Source organism: Pelodiscus sinensis, chromosome 5 (assembly GCF_049634645.1).
Source record: "Pelodiscus sinensis isolate JC-2024 chromosome 5, ASM4963464v1, whole genome shotgun sequence".
NCBI lineage: Eukaryota > Metazoa > Chordata > Testudines > Trionychidae > Pelodiscus > Pelodiscus sinensis.
In genome coordinates, this window is record NC_134715.1 from 27,530,376 (window position 1) to 27,549,378 (window position 19,003).

Sequence of the window (19,003 nt, forward strand, 5' to 3'; positions counted from 1 at the left end):
TTAAATGGACAAATTTTTATGAACAGCATCAAGCTGGCATTGAATGGCAGGTTCCTATCATTTGTAACATCTCACAGCACTTACTCATGAAATCTGAAATGTTTTCTCTTCCTCTTGGCACATGTATAGAGTAACCTGAATACATAAATATCGCACACACCACTTTTTCTCCCTTTGGGAAATCTCTGTCTCTTCAGGCAATCAGGCATGCAGCGAGCCATTTACAAGAAGAATTGACTTTCTAAGACAACCAAGGCTAGTTCTGGGTTACAGGAGAGAGAGACTAAGTTTAGTTTGTCTAATATCAGTGATCCACAGAGACATAGGAATCAGGGAGGCTGAGGGTGCCTCTGCACTCCATTGCTTGAAGCAGTAACAACAAACCCCAGATGTTTGGTTTTCATCATCAGTACTTCCACTATAAAAATTGTTCCAACACTCCTGAAGAAGCATTGGGGATGCTCGAGGGTCAATGACGATGACAGGGTATTGCCCAGAGTTTGAGAGATGCAGAAATAAACATCCACTGAATTTTACAGTCACGCATAAGGATCATTGAGGATTCTCTTTTAGGAAAAGGAGTCCATATACTTAACTCTGGTATGCAGAACAGACAGAAAAGGTGTTGCAATTTGAAGGGTAAGGCTCTGGAAGGCCATGTGAAAAGGAGATGCAACTAGGCAGCATTTGTAATTCGGTTGCACCTAAAGACCAGAACTGAGATTAGAGCTCCATTGTGCTAGGCACAATACGAAGCGTTGCGAAAGATGGATGATAGGTAGAGGCTGGGAAGAGGAGGGCTGTAGGAGGGAAGAAGGGATTAGTGATTAGCTGTTACAAGAAGCATCTTATAGAATCATAGAACACTAGAACTGGAAGGGACCTGGAGAGGTCATTGAGTCTAGTCCTCTGCCCTCACAGCAGGACCCAGTACTGTCTAGAGCATCCCTGATAGATGTTTATCTAACCTGCTCTTTCCAAATGTCCCACCTAAACCTCCCTTGCTGCAGTTTATTCCCATTGCTGCTTCTCCTATCCTCAGAGGCCAAGGAGAACAATTTTTTCCCTCCTCCTTGTGACACCCTTTTAGATACTTGAAAACTATCATGTTTCCTCTGTCTTATCCTTTACAAACTAAACAAGCCCAATTCTTTCAGTCTTCCTTCAGATAGGTCATGTTCTCTAGATCTTTAATCATTTTTGTGGCTCTTCTCTGGACCTTCTCCACTTTCTCCAAATGTTTCTTGAAAAGTGGTGCCCAGAGCTGGACACAATACTCCAAGTGAGGCTTAATCAGTGCAGCATAGAGTGGAAGAATGACGTCTTGTGTTTTGCTCACAACACTCCCATTAATGCATCCCAGAATCATGTTTACTTTTTTTGCAACAGCATCACACTGTTGACTCATAATTAGCTTGGGGTCCACTATGACCCCCAGATCCCTTTCTGCAGTACTTCTTCCTAGACAGTCCTTTCCCATTCTGTACGTGTGAAACTGGTTGTTCCTACCTAAGTGGAGTACTTTGCATTTGTCCTTATTAAACTTCATCCTATTTACCTCAGACCATTTCTCCAGTTTGTCCAGATCATTTTGAATTATGACCTATCCCCCAATGCACTGCAACCCCTCCCAGCTTGGTATCATCTGCAAACTTAATAAGTGTACTCCCTATCTTCTTCTCAAAGATTCTTAAGATCCAGCTTCCTTGTGTAACTAAGCCTATCCTGTTTGTGTATGGCAGAGAGAGAGAGACCTGGGAATACAGAATGTGAATCGCAGAAGCATGCTGAAACCAGCTGCAGATTGAGGAACATGTGCCTGGGGAGCCTGAAAAAACACTCTTTACATTGGTATCAGAGAAATGGGTTTTCTGGCCCTATCCTTTTGAAAACGTGTACTCTCTAGTTGAAAGGCATGATGAGAAGCAGTCTGTGTTACTGCCTTGGTGTATTTGTGCAATGATATGGTATAAATGTGTGTGGAAGGGTATGAACCCTAGTTCATCTTTGCCAGGACTCAATCATTTCCCTGTAGTATGTTCTCTAAATCTCTACAAGTTTGCTTTTTAAATAATGTACTATGAAGATTCATTTCTTCTTTGGCAGATTATTCTACAGTGCAATAACCAGCATTCTCAAGAAATATTTATTCGTAGACAATCTAAGTTCTTTTTTGTTCAGTGTCATCCCTATTCATTTTAGCTATACCCATTGGACCACCAGAAAGAACTCCTCTTTGTTGTCTGCACACTTCAAACACTTGTAGACTATTTAGTTGAAATATGCAGATTTAGTCCCTTTAATCTCTTCTCATAAGTCAGGAAAGCCTATGGATCCACCATAGAGATGTCAGTTGTGATGAATCTCCTAATGAGGAGTGACCAGCTCAAAGAATATGTGGCAACTGTGAGACAGCTCTCAAAAAACCCACCCCACAAAAATAGTCTATTTGCTGTTTTTTTAACCATCATTTTATTTTCGCCTCCCGAGGAGGATGGGAGGGGGCATCCCGACCTTGCCCCTTCCTCCTGAGGACCAGGAGGCACTGAGCCGAGCTCCCCCATCTTTCCTAGGGGCCTGCAGAGGCTGTCAGCTCCCCTGTGTAGGCGAGTTAATGTGCCCCACTGTATCTCTCATTAATGGAATTTGGCTATGTGGTTCCACCTAGTGTGTTGACTTGCTGACTAGACCCAGTGGAGAAAAAAGCCACCTCACTGACAGAAGGGGCAGCAAAATCCCCCTCTGAAGGTTCTTCATTGATTTAGTCCCCGCACAATGGAAATCCATCGGTTTCATTGCGTTAGGCTTTTTTCCGCTTGTGTAAACATCTTGAGGGCTGAGCCTGAAAGATCAGAATAAAACCCATAAACTCAAAATATCACATCTGCTCTACTGAAATTACAACTGAAAAACACTGTGATTTAAAGAAAATCAAAATAAACACTGTAAAAACCTAGTGGAAAAACATCTGCACTTTCCAGCTCGTTAGAACACTTTGTCATGAAGGTTTATAAAAAATTCTGCATTTTCCCTTTAATTTATTATTGTTGTGTTCTATTTACAAGTAACTATGGTTCATGGTAGGAAAACATATTTTGGTAGTGTTTCTTAATAAGAGATGGTTGCTAGGCCAGGTCTAATGGACATTTGGAATACTGGAGACAATGTTTGTGACAATTAGGACAACATGCTGTAAACGCTACCATTCTCATACAAGTTGTTATGCTTGTAAAATGTTTGTGGAGGGTAGAGATGGTTAGAGAGAAATATTTAAGGTGCCAGAACAGTAAGCAAAATGATAGCTTTGTTTTATGGGAAAATAAAGAAATAGCCTCCATCGTCGCATTCCAGGAAAATACTGTTTCCTAAGAATGTCCTCTTTCCCCTCCCCCACCCTTTTTCTTAAACAGAATAAAGATGGCACAATCATAAATGAATTATCTCTTCATTGGATGAAATCATTATAAATCTTTTCATATATGGGAGGGAACTTGGAGTCCATCAAATCTGGAACAGTGGTGTGGGAGTTCAAATGAAAGGGTATGTCTAGACTACATGCGTCTGCCAACAGAGTCATGTAAAATAGGCTACCCGACATAGTCAATAAAGCAGGGATTTAAATATCCCCAGCTTCATTAAAATAAAAATGGCCATTGCGCTGTGCCGGCTCAGCTGATCGTCAGCACAGCGTGCGAGTCAAGACGCAGATCGGTTGACAAGTGCAGTGCCGTGTTCTCCAGTGCAGTAAGCCAGCTGTGTGACACATAGTCAAACCAATTTTGTGCATAAGAAGAAAAAGAAATGTTTGTGGGAGGTTTTTTGGTCATAGACGTCGCCATAACCACATGTTTACCCATGTATCATTCTGAATGAATGGTGGTAGCCATTATGTTACTGAGCAGTTCCAAAAAAAAGTAGTGTTAAAATCTGAATTTTTAAGGATTGGTACACTACAGCAGATTAGTATCAATAACTCTCGGTCTGCTATTAGACTGAGGAAAAAAAGTTAAAGAAACCGATTCACAGACTCACAGAGAACTAGCAGACTGTGCAGTCAGCACCAGAAGTATACCAACACATTTTTAGAATGAGACACATACCTAAGGTCAGACGTACCATAATCAGACCAAAGGTCCATCTAGTCCAGTATCCTGCCAATGCCAGATGCCCCAGAGGGAGTGTCCTCCATTTCTAGCCTCCATGACAAACAGAGACTAGAGGCACCATTCCTACCCACCCTGGCTAATAGCCATCGATAGATCTAACCTCATCACTTTATCTAGTTCTTTGTATCTATATTACTATTTGATCAGACCTTTTATTTCAGAGGGATTCACAATTGTTTGTTTGAGTGGGTGAAAAATTGTTGTAACTGTTTGGGGGTTTTGCCCCCCCTTTCATATGTCTCTCGTTGTTTATATGGGTTCTCCTGAGTCAAACCGCTTACTGGAAAGGATGAACGTTTTTCTGTCCTTTGTAGATAAACCGAGGAAGTATTATTATTTATTAATCATTTTACTTGTAATGAGAGTTTGAGGGGTTTGGAATCATTCTAAACTTACTGGGTGCAGCTGGCAAGATAATTTATAACAGATGGACGTGCTGCTCTCCAGCTGATACAATTTTAAAAATGTTTTTCTTTTGTGAAAGGAAATTAGCATATAAATGTTAATGTTGCAAAGCTTGTAGGCTCCATTATTTCTTTAGGAACAACTTTCCAACATTCAGTCTTGTTCAAATGGATGGTATTGTCACCATTTTAAGTAAGGGCAAGTAAAAGGATTAAGGTAGAAATGATTTAGGAAAGGTATACCTTCCAGAGAAGCTGCAGTCTGAAGTGTAATAGCAAAAGCTCAACTCCATTTGATAGAGACTACTTGTAAGCAAGAAAGAAAGTGCCTGCCTGCAATCTTACCTTGTGCTTAGGGGTAGGGGAACCTGGGTCCTTCCACTCTGCTGGGTTCTAACCCAGAGACCTTCTTGAGTGCTGTGTCTTCCTGCTGCTGTGTCCCTTCTAGGGATGTGTCATGGTTTGTGGTTATCCCTGGCAACCAAGTCCATGGGCCTTTGCAGGCTTGGGGGTCCCAGCTCTGTGCAACCACTCACCTCTCCTGACAGCCTCTTGCAGTGAGTGCATCTCCGTCTCTTTCTGCCCATTGCCCTCCTGTGCTGAAGAGACTGCCTTCTTACGGTGACCATCCACTCTAAATTGGATGGGGACAGTCCTGAAATGTGGAGTTCAAGTTTTGGATGAGGGCTCACTCACTCCCGGGCAGTATTTGTCTTGGATTCCCTGCAGCCCTGCTTTGTGTCTGGATGAGGCTCAGGCACAGCATTAGTCTCTTTCGAGTGGAGGGGAGGGACTGAGGTGGGCATTAGCCCCTCCTTGCCATGAAATCCCTTGGCCAGGTCAGAAGCCAGAGTTGGCATTAATAAGAGCTGCCTAGGGAGCTTGGGTCTCTGTAGAGAGACCTAAACCCTCCACTTGCCCTGGGTGGTGTGCCCCAATGGTGAGGACACAGGCCAGAAGCTGTTCTTGGGAACCCCCACCCATAGCAAACTTAAAAATCTCTGTGTACCAATCCTCATTCCAGGAGCTATCCAGACATCCTTTGAGCTTTCCAAAGAATGTGCAATTTCTAAAAAGGCCTATGTTTCCTCTCCCCTCCCCTCCCCCCCGTTCCTATGAGCATTGATAGACATTGTAGTATTCTCTAAGATGGATTCCTGAACCAGTCAGTGTTGTTTTGTCTCAAAAATGTCTGGAAACTATTTTAGATGATACATGCTGTATCTTAGCTTCAGTCATGGGAAGGGAAGGTCCCTTAGTTTGGCTATAGATATTCTGCAATGGGTAAGAAATGACATGCAGAAAAACTGGAAAACAAGCAGTTCTAAATCAAACCATGGCTTTTAAGAGAGCCGTACAATTAACAGTTCTTCCAGACACTACTTTTATTAGCAGAAACCATGGAATTTAAGCAAATATTAGAGAATGAAGGGTGAATTTTGAATTAGTAAATCGCTGTTTGTACTGTACACTTAAATGTTATGCTCATCCAGTCAGAAAGCAGAAACACATCAAGTAACCTATGAATTGGTGCTGCATGGCAAATAAATGTCTGTAATTAACAATGGTGATTGAAAACTAAAAGTTCAAATATAAAATAACGTACGACAGGTTGCATCTGTACAAACCAGTTGGATTATGAATGTTCCAGGATCAGAGTCTCTTGGTGCTGGGGAATGCGGGGGGCGGAAGGACTAGGCGCATGTTGCGTGGCCCAGCTGGGCTGTGGCTTAGCTGAGTTGGGGGGTGGATTGGGAGCCAGGAAACCTGGCACACAGCTCAGCTGGGCTGCGGGAGGGTGTGATGGATAGCTTGGCATGTGAGACCCAGCTGGGGAGACCTGTGCACATCTTGGGGAGAGCAGGGCAGGGCTGGAGTGTTAGGGGAAGCTGGCACACGACCCAGCTGGGAGAGCTGGGAAGCCCCGTGGTGTGGCACGGCAAAGGGTGGTGCCAGCAGCAGCGAGACCAGAAATGATCTCCTGATGATCTGGAAAATCCCTCATCCGGGAACAGTCAGGTGCCGAGGGTGCTGGACCAGGGAGGTTCAACCTATACTTACACATGCGCTACAGCCCAGGAATTTTTCACCACAATTCTTCATTGTAACATTAGAATAAAAACTGTATTAGAGAAAGATGTGACAATTTGCAAACAGAAAGAGAGTTAAAATTCACCATATATATATAGTCTTCCCTCCAAATTCTTCCTCCAGTTCTAGTTAAGAATATGAAATATCATTACTTGTCAAGTGAAAAGGGGCTAGTAGGGAAAAACCTTTTAGGATCTAATCCTACATGAATTCAGGATTAAGTCTATAGAAGTATTTTTAACAATGGAAAATTATTTTTAACTAAAAGTTTGCTCAAATTGTGTAGTGGAGCTTTTCTATTTAAGCGCTTAATTTAGAACAGGATAGTGGTAGAAGCAGCAGTTATTGTTTGCATTTCAATAGTGAGTAGAGGCCCAAGCTGAAATCAGAGCACTGTACAAATACAAAGTAAGAGACAGTTTGTAGAAGTGTTTACTACCTAAAAACACAGGACAAAGGATAGGGGAAAAAAAAGAAAGAAAGGAAGAATGTCCTCCTGTTACAGATAAGGAACCAAGTCACAGAAAGATTAATAGCCAGATAATGATGGCAACCATGCTCCACATTTAGGATATGTCTACACTATTGATACAGCCTTGTTACTAAAAGCAGCCTGTGTGAACCCTGTAAGTGCCAATAAAATGCTTCCACTTCCTACTAGGAGCCTTCACTTTGTCAGCAGGAGAGTGCTTCTGTTGACAAAGCAGTGTTGATGAGGGTTTAAGCACCCATGAATGAGAAGTTTTGTCGATCAAGCGCAAGCATAGGCAAGTGAAGGCATAATCTAAGTCCCATTGACTCCAATGTGGATTAAAGCACAATTCAACATGAACAGAAGGATCATGGTCTGTATTCAGATTTTTCTTTCTGTAACTATTTTCTAATAGTAATTTAAATTTTGCTGCTTTCATGACCATTCCTTTCAGTACACTTATTTGCCATAATAATTGTAGCAAACTAATGTAAAAAGTACAAACACAAAGTAACCTGACTTAAAAACTCAGTTGTTCACAGGATTTTTTTTTTTTTTTGGACAGTTGTCAAATTGTCTAATAATTTTGCATCTTTAAAACATTTTGACACTATACGCCAATTACACAACAACTGTGCATATGCAGTGATGGCAATATTAAGGTCTGTATTTAGCAGATGTATTACCCAATAGTATCTTAAATCACAACACTTTATTTACATATACTTAGCGAAATATTGTTCTGTGTTTTATATGTAAGGAAATGCCATGGTTATCTCAGACACAGATGCAGGGAGGCATTGATTTTTAATAGCAGTCTCTAAATTATAATATGAAAAAAAAAATCAGGCATGGGTTTTCAATAAACCCTATCACTTGGGAGTTCTCCAGATTATCTTGGGTCTCTCTGCAGCAGAAATCAATTCTAAACCTTTCTTGCCTGTAGTATGGATTTTGCTGTTTGTTTCTGGCTAAGGAATGGTTTCCACATCTGCACTGCTCACACTCTGCCAAATCCTGCACACTTTACTCATGTGAGTCGACACACTGACCACAATGGGATGATTCTTATGAGCAAATGAGCAAACTTTGGCTCGTTGTCAGTGTGAAAACAAATAACTGACTCCGTATCTGGACCCAGATTTAAGTTTGTGTTTTTGGTTCATGGTGTCTTGTTCTAGCTGCCAAACACAGATTGTTAGCCTATCTGGAAATAACATTTTCTGAAACACATTTATCTTGTTGGAAGGCCAACAACCAGATAGTCCAAAAAAACTTGCATTATGGCTTATCCCAGAAAATGTTTTTGCGAAAATATTCTGTATCGTACAAAGGCCAAAGATCATATGACTTCTGTTCTGGGCTTTCTTTCAAATCGTATTTACCATTACCAGAAGGTTAGATCGCCAAAAGAAGCAGTGAGGGTTATAGCTTGTAGTCTTATGTTTTACGCATCTCGCTCAAATGAAAGTCATGTGACACATCTCATTTTCTGCTGTGGCATACCACACAGCATGATATAACTATTATCTTGTTGTAAAAAACAGCTGAATATTAGAAAGCAGCTGCTGTTTCACTGACACGCAAATCAAATACCACAACATTTTGCAGTCAGTTTTACCAATATTGTAAAAGGTATTTCTCTCCTTTCATACACATTTTCAGATTTATGCATGAGACACTTGTATGAAAATACTATTTAAGTACCATGGCCTCAATCCCGTAATCACTTCAAGTATCCAAGTAGTACCATTGACTGCTATAGCCTACCCACGTTTTAGTGCTTGGTTAGATAAGGACCCATCAGTATCTCATGTCCTCGGAATACCCAAATACGATTTCCATAAGGGAGTGTCTAACAGTGAGATTTTTTTCCAGGTGCCCTGAATCTGACGGTCAAAACTCGGAAGTGAATTGAGGGTATATTACAGCCGAAATGTTTCTTAGTACTAAAAACAATAATTTGGGGGTTTAACTGGTTTTAAAAATACTTATAAAATACTAGTTTAAGGCATTAATTTAATGTTAAAATGAAGTATTAAAAATAATTCCCATTTGCAGGAAGCCGCTTCACTTTTGCATAGGTAATCTTTTGAGGACTAACAGACTTTGTAAATTTTTTTCCAAAGAGGTAAGTTACTGGTTCCTGAATGACTGTTTACAGTGACACACAGAAGAATATATCCTAGGCACCTGGGGTATCAAATACTCTAAGAAAATTGTAGAGTAGAGTAGATTATAAAATAGCTATGAATCCGAAGCATTGAAAATTAGCTTCATCTGGAACTATAGCACTTTTAATAGCTAGGCAGTTAAAAGTCTGTGACTGTTCATTTTTCCATGCACATGCTTAGGCAAGTAATAAGCTAACTATTAGTTTTTGAGTCTCAGAAGGGTAGCTGTTACTCTGTAACTAAAGGCATCAACTTCTTCAAGGTAGGGGCTACAAACAAAATAACAGAACAAAATAAGATTACCTATGCAAAAGTGAAGCGGCTTCCTGCAAATAGGAATTATTTTTAATACTTCATTTTAACATTAAATTAATGCCTTAAACTAGTATTTTATAAGTATTTTTAAAACCAGTTAAACCCCCAAATTATTGTTTTTAGTACTAAGAAACATTTCGGCTGTTATCACCTACAGCCCCCAGCTTAAACCCCTCCAGCGCATCATTAATCTACAAACCATCCTGGAAAACGATCCCTCACTCTCACAGGCCTTGGAGGACAGGCCAATTCTTGCCTACAGATAACCCCCTAACATGAAACAAATTCTTTCCAGCAACTATGCATCACACCTCAAACACCCAGGCACTCACCCATGGAATAAACCCTAGTGCCAACTATGTCCCCACAGCTACACAAGCAACATCATCACAGGACCTAACAACATAAGCCACCACATCAGAGGCTCATACAAGTGTACATCCACTAATGTGATAGATCATCAACTGCCAGCAATGCCCCTCTGCCATGTACATTGGCCAAACTGGACAGTCTCTATGACAAAAGACTAACGGACACAAATCAAATAAACATTTTAACTTGCCATGGCACTTATTAATGGATTTAAAGGTTGCTATCATCTTACAAAACAATTTCAGGAATTGACTATAGAAAGAAACCACAGAACTGGCTTTCATCTGCAAATTTGACACTTTCATGCAGGGACTGAAAAAGACATTAGCTGGATGGGCCGTTCTATTCAACACCCAAATGACATCAAAAGCTAAGTATCAGGCACTTACAGCCCACTCTATTAGCCTCATTTAGCACAGACACTTTGACAGGTTTTCCCCCCCTTTCTTCTCCCTTTTTCCCTCTTTTTCTGATTTATAATCCAACCTCTATCTTTTGTTCCATATTTGTCATTTGAAGAAATGAGGTTTGCCCACGAAAGCTCATGATAATATTTATATATTTTTGTTAGTCTGTAAGGTACTACAGAACTAGTGCCACTTTTTGTACTGCTGTTGTGGAGCATAAGTGGGTTTTTGTGGAAACTACTTCACAAACACCAACTGGGAAATTAAAATCAAAATGTTCATTTTATAATATTGAACAAGGAGTATATTAGGAGGGTACAGAGAAGAAATGCACCATAAGATCTCAAAACTTTGGGTCACCTGAATGCCTGAAATGTGGTAAACTAGAGTTGCGTAGCTCAGACGGGGAGGAGCCAGCAGCCTGATAGACAAGTCACCCACAAATCCGGAAAAGTATGTATTTGCAAGCAGCCCTGGTAAGTGTTTTGTGGGACTGAGATGGGAGTGGTCTTCCCGCATCAGGAGGAGACACAGTTCCATGGAAGCCCTTTACTAGCTGAAATAATATCACAAGCAACACCAGTGAAAGAAGCCTAGCTGATCTGAAATACCCGGCGTCACAGCAGAGCTGTCTGAAATCTGTATAAAATAGAGGTGATCAAAATGGGAAACTTTCCTTTTAATTATTTCAAAACAAATTGCTCCAAATTCTGGGCTCGCTATCCACACCTCCTCGCTTTATTAGGATCGTACAATGTAGTTCAGTGCAGAATTTGCCCCACAGAGTCCAATTTTCAAAGAACTATTTTGGATGAAATTCAAAGCACATCCAAAGATACACCCATAATACCATTTCAGTGAGTGCCCCACAACTGGAGGGACAGTTTGGATACTGAAGGAATGGACAAGCATATTAAAAGGGTCTTGGCAACTTACAGGCAATGAGGCAAAGCTTTAGTTGTTTTGCCCAGAGGGGAAATGGTAGCCCCCAGCAGGGGCGGATATAGGGCAGGGCGAACGGGGCGGCCACCCCGGGCCCCGCACTTAAAAAAGCCCTGCGCATGAGCCGTGGCAAAGGGGGGGGGGGGCCCCGCGGAGTTATGCTGCCCGGGGCCCCGCAAAACAGTCATCTGCCCCTGGCCTCCAGTAAAGGAAAATAGCTCAGATTCTATAGCTATAGAAGAACCTAGATGGGATAGAGTAGAGGAATACGGAACAGGAAAGAGGAGATAAATGATAAAAATCACATCAGCACAGTTTCTAGTTCTGAGTCTGTGTGTGTAGAGGGATTTGTTGTTTTTATCATAACAAACTTGAACCTTTCAGGTAGTTCCAAGAACAAAGAAAGGCAGTCAACTCACAGATGGTTATCCTTTTAGGTGCCATAGGACATATTGTAGTGTAATTTAGTAATAAAGTATTTAAAGATATTTTATTTGACAGAACACAGACAGAATAAAGGATTAAAATAATAACCGAGAGAAACATGCTCCCTCTTAATAAGGGTCCCACTGGTATCAGGCTACTGCACTTTGGCTGTCAACTCCATACAAGTGCAGTATACTCCCCCTCACCCCGTTTCTAGCATGCCCTTGGCTATATAACATAGAAAACACTTGGCTCACAAAGCCTACTTATGACGAACAAGGAAATGGAGCAGGCTTTTTGTACTTCGTGTAATGTGGTTCCAACATCCTGTCCTGCAACTGACCTTAAAGCGATGCACACTTACAAGCTTTAGTGTGCGATGCTCTCTTCCTGGCAAAGAAGTTGGTGTAAAGAATGGCCAGGTGATTTTTCTTGCCATCATATTATACCTGCTTAAGCCAAAAATGTTAATTGGACATACAGAACAATTTGAAATGACTTTCCATTATGGTATCTTTACTTTTCTATTTCTATGTAATCAGTCTATCCAAACCGCAGTAATTTTGCTTGTGTGTGTCAGTTCAATGCACAGTTCCATTTTTTTCCATGAGAAACAGATGGTTTATCATCAGTTTATTACAAAAAAACCATGAGTTTTAGGGGTTTTTAGTTGTTCTGTTTCAGTGAATAGAAAGATTCTTCAGGTTCACAGGTTCTTCATGGCGTGACTAGGTTCTGAAAGCTAATCTGAAGGAAAAACTGTATTTTTCTTTGAAGAACAGAAAAATGTAAGGGTGTTTTTTCCCCTCCAGTGACTTCGATCAAAGCCGGATTAAGGTGAAGACAGAATTATTTTAGTATTTGAAGTTAGACAATGAGATGAAAGAGGGGAGGAGTGGGCATGAGGCTGCAGGCAGTATAGAAACCTGTAACACTACAGACCCAAAGGCTACATTGGTGGAAGTTTATGATTTGTGAAAGTGAGAAAGGAACTCTAGGTTGCTACCTTACTGTGCCTGCGTAGCCCCTTCTTGAAGATAGTGCTCTAATGGAATGGGTCCTCACTGTTTGACTAGAGGAGGGAAGTGCGCCAAGTGCAGCAACTAAAAGCAGTCAGAGGCCCATTTCTGAATAATATTGCTTGTCCCTGTGCTCACTCAGCTACATGATTTTTTTTTCTAAACAGTTTTAAGATAGCTAGAATGCCAATGCTTGTCTGATGTACAGAGGATGAAATGTTCTCATCTTGCTGGAGGCATGAGGCTTTAGGAAGGATACTAGAACATAGGAAGGGCCATGTTTGGTCAGACCAAAGGAAAATCTAGCCCAGTATCTTTTCTCTCCAACAGTGGCCAATGCCAGATGCCCCAGAGGGAGTGAACAGAACAGGGAATCATTAACTCATCCCTCTCCTGTGATCCATTTCCAGCCTCTGACAAACAAACAGTGGTTAGAGACACCATTCCTACTCATCCTGGCTAATAGCCATCAATGGATCTAATCTCCATGAATTTATCTAGTTCTTTCTGAACCCTGTTAAAGTCCTGATCTAGTAAGTGATTTGTTTATGCAAAACTCAGAAATTACCTTTTGAGATGAATTTGGGGTGGAGGTGAAAGAATACCTTTTTCTTTTTGAAATGTAGCCTATGGCAGATTGGCCACAAGGGTTCCCAGCTCACCCACACTTCTGGCTGATGAAATGAGGTGACCTTCATAGACAGATGATCTAGTAAAAGTGGAAAGTTTTATAAGAATGAGGTCCCATTGTGGCACTGCTTTCATTACTGATGAAAAGGTCTTAATGAAACCCTTACAAATCTGGCTGATACCAAATGAGTGAAAATATAAAAGCAGTCTATTAAAGGATAGGATTCATTGATTGCCGTTTAGTGCTCCACAGCATGCTAATGGAAAACTGACATCTTGAAAGTGAGGAGAAATGTACCCACGCAGAGAAATGTTTACATTTGGCTAGACAATACCTTCTGGTAGAATCTTTTCTGCTGTGATGAAGAGTAGTTTGGCCTCTGAAAATAAACAGTCTAAACGTGATGCACACCCACATGCCAAACCCTGAGGTAAAGAGAGTTCAGATTGGGCTATCTGATCTCACCATTGTCCTGAATTGGCATGTCCGGGAAGAACAAAATGCTGGCGGGTTAAGTTGATCTTTATGGGAGGTCAGAAAACCAGAATTCTCTGTACCAAATGGGTGTATAGGGAGTGACTCATGCTTTGTTGTGATGAATCTTCTGTGGAACCTGGGGTAATAGTGTGATAGTAGGGTAAGTGTATATCCAGTGGCCTGACCAGGAAAGTAGAAGGACATTACTTCCTAAGTTGTGACATTATGCTGCTTTGGAACAATGTTCATCTGGGAGTCAAACAGGTCCCAAGATGACATTCCCCACTAACTGAAAAGGCCATTGAGCAATGAATTGTGTGACTCCCACTCGAGATGGATGGCCAAATGTCTGCTAAAACTGTCTGCTGATGAGTTCTGAGCAACTGGGAGGTAAGCCATAAAAAATGTGATGTGATTCTGGATGCTCCAGTTGCTTGAATTGACCACATCTAAAAACAGCAGAGGAATTTTGCTCTATTTGTTTATATAGAAGACAGTTGTACTGTTGTGTGGCATTATCCGGATGTTTTGGAATTGTCTGAGTGGGAATAATGCATCAAAGGTCTTCCTGCGTATTTTAGTTCCAGGAGATTGAGCTGCATCCTGACTTCCCAAAGTGTCCATACTTTGTGCTGTGTGATTGCCCAGCTTCTGAGGATGTGGCTGTGATTATCATGGCAGGTGTGGGGAGCAGGGAAGAGACTCCAAAGCATGTGTGTTCCAAGTTCCTCCACCAAGTGAGTGATGTCTTGACATTGAACGAGTGTGTAACTGTGTGTTTATGCTTTGTCTGACCTATGCCAATCAGAGCCCAGCTTGTAATAAGAAAAGCAAAAAAAGATTTTGAGGAACAGCTAGCCAAAAACTCTCAAAAAAATAACAAAATATTTTTTAAGTACATTAGAAGCAGGAAGCCTGCTAAAAAAACCTGTGGCTCCCCTAGACGATCGAGATATAAAAGGAGCAATCAAGGCCAATAAAGCCATTGCGGATAAACTAAATGATTTCTTTGCTTCAGTCTTCACAGCTGAGGACGTTAGGGAGATTCCCAAATCTGCACCGTCCTTTGTGGGGGGTGAATCTGAGGAACTGTCCCGGATTGAAGTGTCATTAGAGGAGGTTTTGGAACAAATAGAAAAACTTAATGTTAACAAATCTCCGGGACCGGATGGCATTCATCCAAGGGTTCTAAAAGAACTCAAATGGAAAATTGCTGAACTATTATCTGTGGTTTGTAACCTATCCTTTAAATTGGCTTCCGTACCTAATGACTGGAAGGTAGCCAACGTGACACCAATATTTTAAAAGGGCTCTAGAGGCGAGCCTGGCAATTACAGATCGGTAAGTCTAACTTCAGTACCGGGCAAATTAGTCGAAACAATAGTAAAGAATAAAATTGTGAGGCATGTATAGGAACATAATTTGTTGGACAAAAGTCAACATGGTTTCTGTAAAGGGAAATCATGTCTTACTAATCTATTAGAGTTCTTTGAAGGGGTTAACAAACATGCAGACAAGGGGGATCCAGTAGATATATTATCCTTAGATTTTCAGAAAGCCTTTGACAAGGTCCCTCACCAAAGGCTCTTGTGTAAATTACATGGCCATGGGATAAGAGGGAAGATCCTTTCTTGGATTGAGAACTGGTTAAAAGACAGGAAACAAAGGGTAGGAATAAATGGTAAATTTTCAGAATGGAGAGGGGTAACTAGTGGTGTCCCCCAAGGGTCAGTCCTGGGACCAATCCTTTTCAACTTATTCATAAATGATCTGGAGAAAGGGGTAAGCAGTGAGGTGGTAAAGTTTGCGGGCGATACCAAACTGTTTAGAATAGTCAAGACAGAAGCAGACTGTGAGGGACTCCAAAAAGATCTCACCAAACTGAGTGATTGGGCAACAAAATGGCAAATGAAATTTAACGTGGATAAGTGTAAAGTAATGCAGATCGGGAAAAATAACCCCAACTTTATGTACAGCATGATGGGGGCTAATTTGACTACGAAAAATCAGGAAAGAGATCTTGGAGTTATTGTGGACAGTTCTCTGAAAACTTCCACACAGTGTGCAGTGGCGGTCAAAAAGGCGAATAGGATGCTAGGAATTATTAAGAAAAGGATAGAAAATAAGACACAGAATATCTTACTACCCCTGTATAAAACTATGGTATGCCCACATCTTGAATACTGTGTATAGATGTGGTCTCCTCACCTCAAAAAAGATATTTTGGCCTTGGAAAGGGTTCAGAAAAGGGCAACTAAAATGATTAGGGGTTTGGAACAGGTTCCATATGAAGAGAGGTTAAAGCGACTGGGACTTTTCAGTTTAGAAAAGAGGAGGCTGAGGGGGGATATGATAGAGTACATAAAATCATGAGTGGTGTGGAGAGGGCGGATAAAGAAAAGTTATTTATTAGTTCCCATAATAGAAGAACAAGAGGACACCAAATAAAGTTAATGGGTACCAGGTTTAAAACTAATAAAAGAAAGTAGTTCTTCACACAGTGCGTAGTCAACCTGTGGAACACCTTGCCAGAGGAGGCTGTGAAGGCTAGGACTGTAACAGAGTTTAAAGAGAAGCTAGATAATTTCATGTTGGTTAGGTCCATAAAAGACTATTAGCCAGGGGATAGAATTGGTGTCCCTGGCCTCTGGTTGTCAGAGGTTGGAGAGAGATGGCAGGAGACAAATTGCTTGATCATTGTCTTCGGTCCACCCTCTCTGGGGCACCTGGTGCTGGCTACTGTCGGCAGACAGGCTACTGGGCTAGATAGACCTTTGGTCTGGTCAGTACGGTCATTCTTATGTTCTTATATTGTGAAAATGTAGCCTGGAAAACAGCATCACACAAGTACAAGAAGTCACATGACCCAGCAAAAAAGGCAGACATGGATTGTGTCTTGAGGTTTATGAGTGACCTCATGGAATGGATTCTGTTCACAAGGAGGTAGGCCTTCCTGTAGTTGAAGTCAAGATCATTCTTATAAAATCTGACTTGCGTGGTAATCGGAATAGACTCTTAGCATTTTTGGGAATCCACATAAATACAGAAGTGGTGAAACAAGGACAAAATTGCCAACTAAGCATCTAGATGGGAATATGCATGTTAGACATCAGTCTTAGCACTTGGGGAGATGGTACAGCCATTTTGTGTTATCTGTGCTCCCACCAATAAGACGCCCTTCATAAAGACCTTGGGTGCTGTTGGTTCACGCAGGCAGTGGAAGAAGTGGAGAAAGCAAAACTTGACAATGTAGCCAAAGTGGGTGATATAGGTCTCCAGTTATGGACACAGATGTCTAGATGGCTACCAAAGCAGACTTAAAAAATAGGCAGGGTGGCACTGATGTTAAGTTGCAATTTCTAAGTGTGCTGTCAAAAATAACATTTAGCTAGTGGATGACATTTTGGCTTTGAGTGCATGGAGCTTCATACTTTGGTGTGTCTGCCATTTGATGCTTGTGTCAGTCTCTATGGTGGTTGGTGGTAGAAACTCTGTGGAAGAGGCCTTGACTAATGAACTAACTTGTTTATGGTGTGTGCTCTTTGGAGCCATAATGCAAATGTCTGAGGGTTGTCCTGAAGTCTCTTACCAAGGGCAAAAATTAAACCATTTTCTTATTTTAAAAGATTGTTTTTATCAAAGGGCAAGACCTCAGATGAGTTCTGAACCTCCCTGGGGATCTCTGTAGAATGAAGCCATGACTCTCACTATAGATCCAGCATATACTGTATAGTACTGACCACAGCCAACTGTACCTAGTCAAATGTAAAATGCTGTACAAAGGATTCAGTGAAGAAAGCCTATATATCATTATTGTGTCTGACTCCAATAAGGCCCTGAATAATCAAGACTCTTAAACGTGCCCAAGTTTAAGCTGAGTATAATGAGCCTACTCAGGTCTTTAAAGGTAGGCAAATGTGTGGAGATTTGAAACCAAACACAGCAAGGCTACGTCTAGACTGGTCACAAATTCCAGAAAAGGGACGCAAATCAGGTAAGTCAGCATAGGGAAATCCGCGGGGGATTTAAATATCCCCCACGGATTTAAATAAACATGTCCGCCGCTTTTTTTCCGGCTTGGGGAAAAGCCGGAAAAAAAGCGTCTAGACTGGTGCGATCCTCCGGAATAAAGCCCTTTTCTGTGCTTGAAAGTAGGAATAAGAGATCCTCCGGAAAAGGTCTTTATTCCGGAGGATCGCGCCAGTCTAGATGCTTTTTTTCCGGCTTTTCCCCAAGCCGGAAAAAAAGCGGCGGACATGTTTATTTAAATCCGCGGGGGATATTTAAATCCCCAGCGGATTTCCCTATGCTGACTTACCTGATTTGCGTCCCTTTTCTGGAATTTGTGGCCAGTCTAGACGTAGCCCAATAATTTTGGAGACACAAGTTACTGGCCAGCAAGGAAGTAAGTTGTCATTCACACAATTTCAACAACTGGATTGTGTTTGGCAAGCCATAAGTAAAACCAGCAAATAAAGTAGATGATAATAGAACTCAGATGAGTTTTTAAAAATTTATCTATTAATAGCAAAGATTAATTCTGATTATAGGGCGTCCCAGCTATAAGTTGCCCCAGTATACATCCGTTCCGCACTAAAGTCACAGTTGCTTTCAGGAACCGATGTGTTATAAGTTCTCCCATTCCCCACTCTTAAGTCATGCAACCACCTACATTTGTACAAATGGAAGTCAGCCACAGGAAAAAATTCCCCGCTTTCAGTTGTTTCGTGATAGGTCCAAGGTTTTTGGAACATTTCTTGGAATTATAGTGAGGACGGTCTGTAAATCAGTCAAGGGTGCCTATATTGGACTTCCAGGTTTTTGAGGTCCCAGACATTTTCATGGTGGCCCTGATGATGTAACCTTGGTTGTTTTCCTGCTTTTGTTTTTGTAAAGTGCCTTTAGGCTTTTCATACGTTGTAAATATTTGTGAAACATGAGATTGCGATTGCAATGTCTGAGAAATAGTCTTTGTTTTCTTTTGCAGTGTCTCTTCTTTCACAGGCCCTGCCAGCAGTGTTCCAAACTTTCATAATGTTTTTCCTAATGTTTATTTATGGTTTATGGGAATCAATGCAAACCTTATGTTTCAGAAGGACCACGTGAC